Source organism: Cherax quadricarinatus, chromosome 84, assembly GCF_038502225.1.
Source record: "Cherax quadricarinatus isolate ZL_2023a chromosome 84, ASM3850222v1, whole genome shotgun sequence".
Lineage (NCBI taxonomy): Eukaryota > Metazoa > Arthropoda > Malacostraca > Decapoda > Parastacidae > Cherax > Cherax quadricarinatus.
Window position 1 is genome coordinate 2,687,212 of NC_091375.1, and position 10,358 is coordinate 2,697,569.

At 39.1% G+C, this 10,358-nt stretch overlaps 1 non-coding gene across 1 annotated transcript; it reads left to right on the forward strand.

Annotated features, from left to right (window-relative positions):
• Positions 1 to 283: 283 nt before the first annotated feature.
• TRNAH-GUG (transfer RNA histidin (anticodon GUG)) lies at positions 284 to 355 on the forward strand. The gene has a single exon. It is a non-coding gene; the product is annotated as a tRNA-His (tRNA).
• The last annotated feature ends 10,003 nt before the right edge of the window (positions 356 to 10,358 follow it).

Sequence of the window (10,358 nt, forward strand, 5' to 3'; positions counted from 1 at the left end):
AGAGAACTTGGGATAACCCCAAAAAGTCAGAGTAACTTATTTCCACTGGTGTCCTTGCCACGTACGATAAAATAGTATACAATGGCGGAAACGCACAGTATGCTAGCGTCTTGTTTTCGTGCTTAACACTATCTTATTACATATAAACTACATTTTGTATACAGCAGAAAGAAATAAAGTTTGTACTGTCCTGGAAAACGAACTTTATTTTGCTCACTGACAGCATAGTGACAACTTACCTTAGGTTCCTTCTCCGAGAGAACTTGAACCAAGCTCCGTGGTGGCCGTGATCGTATAGTGGTTAGTACATTGCGTTGTGGCCGCAATAACCCAGGTTCGAATCCTGGTCACGGCAAGTGAGCTTCATTCTTTTTCATTAGTGATGAAGATGCAGCTCAAGTGAGGTTAAATTTAAACAAAGTCCATCGATTACACTAGTCATTAAGGCTGCCAGTAACCTTTTTCACAACACAAGAATACTCTAATCCCTAATACAGGGATTCCAGTAAAATCCGTATATATACGCTGAAAGGAATATACTTATCGATGTATATATCCTGTCCCTTCAGGTATAAGATAAACAACGCCTCACATTCGCTACTAATGATTTTACGGATCATTAACAAGCTTATTATATTCCTGGTAAAGCGCTAAAACCTTATAGGTCGTGCAGCGAATGGGAAGTATAATCAGGTTTGATTCGAGGAAGGGAAGTAGCTCCAGTTCTCTGGATCAAGAGCCCTGCACCAGTAACAAAACACGCCCTCTGATAGGATCTTAAAGCCATATAACGATGATTGCAATAAACATGCAACTGTTACAGACATACAAATACAATGATGGTAAATTATGCAAATTTAATCAAGGATAACTTCACCATATTATCAGAGTAACGTAGAATAACTTAGAATTAACTATGACAGCCTAGAATTAACTAACCTGGTTAACCTACAATAACCTAGTCCTAGAATAAAGTTAGCTACTGTAGGTTAGTGTAAATGAGGATATATACCCTAATATACCTAATATACCCTAGAAGAGCAAAGGATAACCTAGAACCTAAATGAATTAAGCATAACCTAAGATAACCTATCATAGCAGGGTGATTGTGTTAGTCAATGACAACGTTAAGTGTACTGCGATGCGGCAGAAGTGACAGGGGAATAATTATATAAACGCCAGAGAGTTTACATTTTGGGTGAAAATAGAACTATTTGGGCAGAAAAATGAAGTCTCATTACTTGTCTCTGCTGGGTTATCCTAGGGTTAAATTTGCAAGATATACTGCAGACTATCGTGTTATCCTAGAATTAGATTTACTGTACCTAACAAATTGATTTTATTAGGTCTTCCTTTGCAGATGACACCCGAATCTGCATGACAGTGTCTTCCATTGCAGACACTGCAAGGCTCCAGGCGGACATCAACCAAATCTTTCAGTGGGCTGCAGAAAACAATATGAAGTTCAACGATGAAAAATTTCAATTACTCAGATATGGTAAACATGAGGAAATTAAATCTTCATCAGAGTACAAAACAAATTCTGGCCACAAAATAGAGCGAAACACCAACGTCAAAGACCTGGGAGTGATCATGTCGGAGGATCTCACCTTCAAGGACCATAACATTGTATCAATCGCATCTGCTAGAAAAATGACAGGATGGATAATGATAACCTTCAAAACTAGGGATGCCAAGCCCATGATGACACTCTTCAGGTAGCTTGTTCTATCTAGGCTGGAATATTGCTGCACACTAACAGCACCTTTCAAGGCAGGTGAAATTGCTGACCTAGAAAATGTACAGAGAACCTTCACAGCGCGCATAACGGAGATAAAACACCTAAATTACTGGGTGCACTTGAAATTCCTGAACCTGTATTCCCTGGAACGCAGGCGGGAGAGATACATGATTATATACACCTGGAAAATCCTAGAGGGACTAGTACCGAACTTGCACACGAAAATCACTCACTACGAAAGCAAAAGACTTGGCAGACGATGCAACATCCCCCCAATGAAAAGCAGGGGTGTCACTAGCACGTTAAGAGACCATACAATAAGTGTCAGGGGCCCGAGACTGTTCAACTGCCTCCCAGCATAAATAAGGGGGATTACCAATAGATCCCTGGCAGTCTTCAAGCAGGCACTGGACAAGCACCTAAAGTCGGTACCTGACCAGCCGGGCTGTGGCTCGTACGTTGGTTTGCGTGCAGCCAGCAGTAACAGCCTGGTTGATCAGGCTCTGATCCACCAGGAGGCCTGGTCACAGACCGGGCCGCGGGGGCGTTGACCCCCGGAACTCTCTCCAGGTAAACTCGTAACATATCCCCTCAAGATCACTGCAAAAATTTATAAGCTTTTTTTATAATATAAATTAAAATTTCCTTTAAAAAGTAAGAGTGAGAGAGAGAGAGAGAGAGAGAGAGAGAGAGAGAGAGAGAGAGAGAGAGCTGCATATGCTGGGATGTGTGCGCGGCTGGCACCAACAGCCTGGTCCATCAACAACCAGGAGCCCTGCTCAGGACCAGACCGCGGAGGCGTTGGCCCCCGGAAACGATTACAAGTACGTATAAGAGTGTACGCACGAGTGAAAACGTTACCAAGACATCGGTACTAAGAAAATTAAACGAGTCGACGGTAAACACACACACACACACACACACACACACACACACACACACACACACACACACACACACACACACACACACACACACACACACACACACATACACACATACATACACATGCACACACACATGCACACAGGCCTAGTGTCTAATCGACATGTGCCTAGGACAAAATGGTAACTAACTAACAGGGGACTACACAGACATGAGGAACTTCCTGCAAGACGTTCAGTGGGAAAGAGAATTGGCAGGAAAACCAGTAAAATAAATGATGGACTACGTGACAAAAAATGCAAGGAGGCAGAGAAGAGGTTTGTTCCCAAGGGCAACAGAAATAATGGGAAGACTAGAACGAGTCCTTGGTTCACCCAAAAGCGTAGGGAGGCAAAAACTAAGTGCACTAGAGAATGGAAAATGTACAGAAGACAAAGGACCTAGGAAAATAAAAGAGTTAGCCGAAGAGCCAGAAACGAATATGCACAGATTAGAAGAGAGGTTCAGCGACAATACGAAAATGACATAGCATCGAGAGTCAAGTCTGACCCGAATCTGTTGTACAGCCACATCAGGAGGAAAACAACAGTTAAGGACCAGGTAATCAGGCTGAGGAAGGAAGGTAGGGAGTTCACAAGAAACGACCAAGAAGTATGTGAGGAGCTCAACATGAAATTTAAAAAAGCATTTACAGTGGAGACAGGAAGGACTCCAGCAAGTCATAATAGGGAGGTACACCAACAAGGGATACACCAATAAGTGGTGGATGAAATACACACAACCGAGGAGGAGGTGAAGAAGCTATGTGAACTTGATACCTCGAAGGCGGTGCGACCAGACATCTCTCCGTGGGTCCTTAGAGAGGGAGCAGAGATGCTGTGTGTGCCATTAACAAATATCTTCAACACAACCACTGAAACTGGGCAACTACCTGAGGTATGAAAGATGGCAAATGTAGTCTCAATTTTTAAGAAAGGTGACAGACGCAAGGCATTAAACTACAGACCTGTGTCACTGACGTGTATAGTATGCAAAGTCATGGAGAAGATTATCAGGAGGAGAGTGGTGGAGAGCCTAGAAAGACACAAGCTTATAAACGACAACTAGCACGGTTTCAGGAAAGGAAAATAATGTGTCACAAACCTACTGGGGTTTTATGACAAGGTAAGGGAAGCAAGACACGAGAGAGAGGGGTGGAGAGATTGTATTTTCTTGGACTGCAAGAAGGCCTTCGACACAGTTCCTCACAAGAGATTAGTGCGAAAGCCTGAGGATCAGGCACGCATAACAGGAAAGCCACTGCAATGGATTAGAGAATACCTGACAGGAAGGTAACAACGAGTCATGGTACGTAACGATGTGTCAGAGTGAGCGCCTGTGACAAGCGGGGTTCCACAGGAGTCAGTCCTAGGGCCTGTGCTGTTTTTGGTATATGTGAATGACATGACGGAAGGGATACACACAGAAGTGTCACTGTTTGCAGATATGAAGTTAAAGAGGACAGTTAAATCGGACGAGGATCAGGCAGGACTACAAAGAGACCTGGACAGGCTACAAGCCTGGTCCAGCAACTGGCCCCTTGAATTTAACCCCGCCAAATGCAAAATCATGAAGATCGGGGAAGGGCAAAGAAGACCGCAGACATAGTCTATAGGCGGCCAAAGACTGCAAACCTCACTCAAGGAAAAAGATCTTGGGTGAGTATAATACCGAGCACATCTCCCGAGGCGCACATCAAGCAGATAATTGCTGCAGCATACGGGCGTCCGGCAAACCTGAGAATAGCTTGCCGATACCTCAATTAAGAATCGTTCAAGACTCTGTACACCATGTACGTCAGGCCCATAATGGAGTATGCAGCACCAGTTTGGAATCTACACCTGAAGTCACTTGAGCACTTCAAGCAAATTATACGATCACGAACGTACGTCCACCATGTACGTCAATATTGGTATGCAGCACCAGTTTGGAATCTACAACACTTCAGGCTAGTAATTCCAGAGCTACGGGGATTGTCCTACGAAGAAAGGTTGAAGGAAATCGGCCTGACGACACTGGAGGACAGGAGGGTTAGGGGAGACATGATAACGACATATAAAATACTGAAAGGAATTGACAAGGTGGACACAGAATGTTCCAGAGATGGGACACAGAATGTTCCAGAGATGGGACACAGAAACAAGCTGTCACAACTAGAAGTTGAAGACTCAGATGAGTCAAAGGGATGTTAGGAAGTATTTCTTCAGTAACAAAGTTGTCAGGAAGTGAAATAGCCTAGAAAGTGACGTAGTAGAGGCAGGAACCATAAAGGGACGCAGGTGTTTTATGGACACACGTCATAATGGTACGGCTGGATAACATTAGGACATGTTTCCATAAAACACCTGTTGTCCATGTTTATCCATCAGTATAAAATGGGTACCTGGGTATTAGTGGACTGGTGTGGGTCACATCCTGGGACAAAACTGACCTGATTTTTTTTTTAAAGATTCGCCGGTATTCTCTGATTTGTTCGAAATGCTCTGAGAGCATAACAAGCGGCTTTCTATATAGTAGTATGTCACTGATGTCAGCTATGGTCTGTATACCTTGTACATGTACTTGTAGAAATAAAGATATATTATTATTATTATTATTACTATTATTATTACTATTATTATTATTATTATTATTATTATTATTATTATTATTATTATTATTATTATTATTATTATTATTATTATTATTATAGTTTTAAGACGAATTTTGATAAAGCTCATGGAATAGGGAGAGAGCGTACCTAGTAGCGATCAGTGAAGAGGCGGGACCAGGAGCTATGAATCGACCCCTGCAACCACAAAAAGGTGAGTACATCGCTCATTTCCCTGACTGTTGTACCTTCAAAGGCTCTGCAACGTTCCTCTGCCCGTCCTGGCTCCACATTCTCATCTTAAAAGGTCAAAGGTCGACATCAATCATTATACGCTTCATATTATTGTCCAAACTGTACTCTAAGTTAAATTAATTTAAGGACGGGTAGAGTAGATGGTGATGGGTTAGGTCCCATTTACCTATATAACGGTATTATGTACTACAAATAAGCAAATTAGAAAAATGCTATGATACGCCTAGCATTGAGATGGTTTACCTAGAGTTTACCTGGAGAGGGTCTCGGAGGTCAATGCCCCCGCGGCCCGGTCTGAGACCAGGCCTCATGGTGGATCAGGATCTGATCAACCAGGCTGTTACTGCTGTTACTGATGGTTGAAGACTAAACAACGTACAATAATGAACGTTCATGACTCTTGGTGCTGGAAATATATGACAGCTGTACTTCCAGTAAGGTTCTTGGAACAGCAGTTGCGACAACAGTAGCAGTAACATCAGTAACAGTAACATCGGTAACAGTAACATCAGTAGCAGTAACATCAGTAACAGCAACATCGGTAACAGTAACATCAGTAGCAGTAACATCAGTAGCAGTTGTGACAACAGTAGCAGTTGTGACAACAGTAGCTGTAACATCAGTAACAGTATCATCGGTAGCAGTAACATCAGTAGCAGTTGTGACAACAGTAGCAGTTGTGACAACAGTAGCAGTAACATCAGTAACAGTATCATCGGTAGCAGTAACATCAGTAACAGTAACATCAGTAACAGTAACATCAGTAGCAGTAACATCAGTAGCAGTAACATCGGTAACAGTAACATCAGTAACAGTAACATCAGTAGCAGTAACATCAGTAGCAGTAACATCAGTAACAGTAACATCAGTAGCAGTAACATCAGTAACAGTATCATCGGTAGCAGTAACATCAGTAGCAGTTGTGACAACAGTAGCAGTTGTGACAACAGTAGCAGTAACATCAGTAACAGTATCATCGGTAGCAGTAACATCAGTAGCAGTTGTGACAACAGTAGCAGTTGTGACAACAGTAGCAGTAACATCAGTAACAGTATCATCGGTAGCAGTAACAGTAACATCAGTAACAGTAACATCAGTAGCAGTAACATCAGTAGCAGTAACATCGGTAACAGTAACATCAGTAACAGTAACATCAGTAGCAGTAACATCAGTAGCAGTAACATCAGTAACAGTAACATCAGTAGCAGTAACATCAGTAACAGTAACATCAGTAGCAGTAACATCAGTAACAGTAACATCAGTAGCAGTAACATCAGTAGCAGTAACATCGGTAACAGTAACATCAGTAGCAGTAACATCGGTAACAGTAACATCAGTAGCAGTAACATCGGTAACAGTAACATCAGTAACAGTAACATCAGTAGCAGTAACATCAGTAGCAGTAACATCAGTAACAGTAACATCAGTAACAGTAACATCAGTAACAGTAACATCAGTAGCAGTAACATCAGTAACAGTAACATCAGTAACAGTAACATCAGTAACAGTAACATCAGTAACAGTAACATCAGTAACAGTAACATCAGTAGCAGTAACATCAGTAGCAGTAACATCAGTAACAGTAACATCAGTAACAGTAACATCAGTAACAGTAACATCAGTAACAGTAACATCAGTAACAGTAACATCAGTAACAGTAACATCAGTAACAGTAACATCAGTAGCAGTAACATCAGTAACAGTAACATCAGTAGCAGTAACATCGGTAACAGTAACATCAGTAACAGTAACATCAGTAGCAGTAACATCAGTAACAGTAACATCAGTAACAGTAACATCAGTAACAGTAACATCAGTAGCAGTAACATCAGTAACAGTAACATCAGTAACAGTAACATCAGTAACAGTAACATCAGTAACAGTAACATCAGTAACAGTAACATCAGTAACAGTAACATCAGTAGCAGTAACATCAGTAACAGTAACATCAGTAACAGTAACATCAGTAACAGTAACATCAGTAACAGTAACATCAGTAGCAGTAACATCAGTAACAGTAACATCAGTAACAGTAACATCAGTAGCAGTAACATCAGTAACAGTAACATCAGTAACAGTAACATCAGTAACAGTAACATCAGTAACAGTAACATCAGTAACAGTAACATCAGTAGCAGTAACATCAGTAACAGTAACATCAGTAACAGTAACATCAGTAACAGTAACATCAGTAACAGTAACATCAGTAACAGTAACATCAGTAACAGTAACATCAGTAGCAGTAACATCAGTAACAGTAACATCAGTAACAGTAACATCAGTAACAGTAACATCAGTAGCAGTAACATCAGTAACAGTAACATCAGTAACAGTAACATCAGTAACAGTAACATCAGTAACAGTAACATCAGTAACAGTAACATCAGTAACAGTAACATCAGTAACAGTAACATCAGTAACAGTAACACCAGTAACAGTAACATCAGTAGCAGTAACATCAGTAACAGTAACATCAGTAACAGTAACATCAGTAACAGTAACATCAGTAGCAGTAACATCAGTAACAGTAACATCAGTAGCAGTAACATCAGTAGCAGTTGTGACAACAGTAGCAGTTGTGACAACAGTAGCTGTAACATCAGTAACAGTAACATCGGTAGCAGTAACATCAGTAACAGCAACATCGGTAACAGTAACATCAGTAGCAGTAACATCAGTAGCAGTTGTGACAACAGTAGCAGTTGTGACAACAGTAGCTGTAACATCAGTAACAGTATCATCGGTAGCAGTAACATCAGTAGCAGTTGTGACAACAGTAGCAGTTGTGACAACAGTAGCAGTAACATCAGTAACAGTATCATCGGTAGCAGTAACATCAGTAACAGTAACATCAGTAGCAGTAACATCAGTAGCAGTAACATCGGTAACAGTAACATCAGTAACAGTAACATCAGTAGCAGTAACATCAGTAGCAGTAACATCAGTAACAGTAACATCAGTAGCAGTAACATCAGTAGCAGTAACATCAGTAACAGTAACATCAGTAACAGTAACATCAGTAACAGTAACATCAGTAACAGTAACATCAGTAGCAGTAACATCAGTAACAGTAACACTAGTAACAGTAACACTAGTAACAGTAACACAAGTAACAGTAACACTAGTAACAGTAACACTAGTAACAGTAACACTAGTAACAGTAACACTAGTAACAGTAACACTAGTAACAGTAACACTAGTAACAGTAACACTAGTAACAGTAACACTAGTAACAGTAACACTAGTAACAGTAACACTAGTAACAGTAACATCAGTAACAGTAACATCAGTAACAGTAACATCAGTAGCAGTAACATCAGTAACAGTAACATCAGTAACAGTAACATCAGTAACAGTAACATCAGTAACAGTAACATCAGTAACAGTAACATCAGTAACAGTAACATCAGTAACAGTAACACCAGTAACAGTAACATCAGTAACATCAGTAACAGTAACATCAGTAACAGTAACATCAGTAGCAGTAACATCAGTAACAGTAACATCAGTAGCAGTAACATCAGTAACAGTAACATCAGTAACAGTAACATCAGTAACAGTAACATCAGTAACAGTAACATCAGTAACAGTAACATCAGTAACAGTAACATCAGTAGCAGTAACATCAGTAACAGTAACATCAGTAACAGTAACATCAGTAACAGTAACATCAGTAACAGTAACATCAGTAACAGTAACATCAGTAACAGTAACATCAGTAACAGTAACATCAGTAACAGTAACATCAGTAACAGTAACATCAGTAGCAGTAACATCAGTAACAGTAACATCAGTAACAGTAACACTAACAACAGCAACAACGTCAGAAGCAAGCAACAGCTTTATTATATTACATTCATGGGGAGCACTAAACCCAAAGCAGCAATAATAACAGCAACAGCACCAATATCAGTAGCAATAACAGCAACAGCAGCAATAACAGTAGCACTAACAGTAACAGTGCCGCAAGCCTAACTCACAAGAACCACTTCCGTTTTTTCTCAGTCCTCTCCGGAAGTTTCATTATTTGATCAGATTTACTCAAGGTGACGCATGTGTGTTTATTTTTATTCACTGAATCATTAATTTTCTTTAATTGCGGTTACTATTTGTGGTCTTCCATAGAGAAAAATTAATATGTACCTTCCATCGTCATAACAAAATTTGGATTTGGTTACTCCAGATCCAGATACAATGTTAATAATAAATATATCAGTAAGAACCACACACACACACACAATATATATATATATATATATATATATATATATATATATATATATATATATATATATATATATATATATATATACGTATATATATATATATATCGTGCTGAATAGGTAAAATTGGTCAATTAACAGGAACTCAATTATTTAAAATTAAGTCCATTCTAAAATTTTCTCTTATACGTTTAAAGATATATATATATATATATATATATATATATATATATATATATATATATATATATATATATATATATATATATATATATATATATATATATATATATATATATATATTAAATTTATGTAAATGTAAAAATTAATAATTTTGTACCAAAATAACCTTAGAAAACTTACCTAACCTTATTATAACAAGCGCAATTTAATTAAGCCTAATCCAACTAAATATATTTTAGATAAGTTTACAATGATTTAATAATAAACAAATATAACGAAATATAGTTAATTCGTTAGGTTCAGAATGATTTTTGCGAAACTATTACATACACAAATTTTCGCTTGCCATATTCGGCAAGAAGAGCGTTGCTATTTAAGCCAAAATCGCAAGTTTTACTTATTCGATACGACATATATATTATTTTTAGTAACACATCGGCCG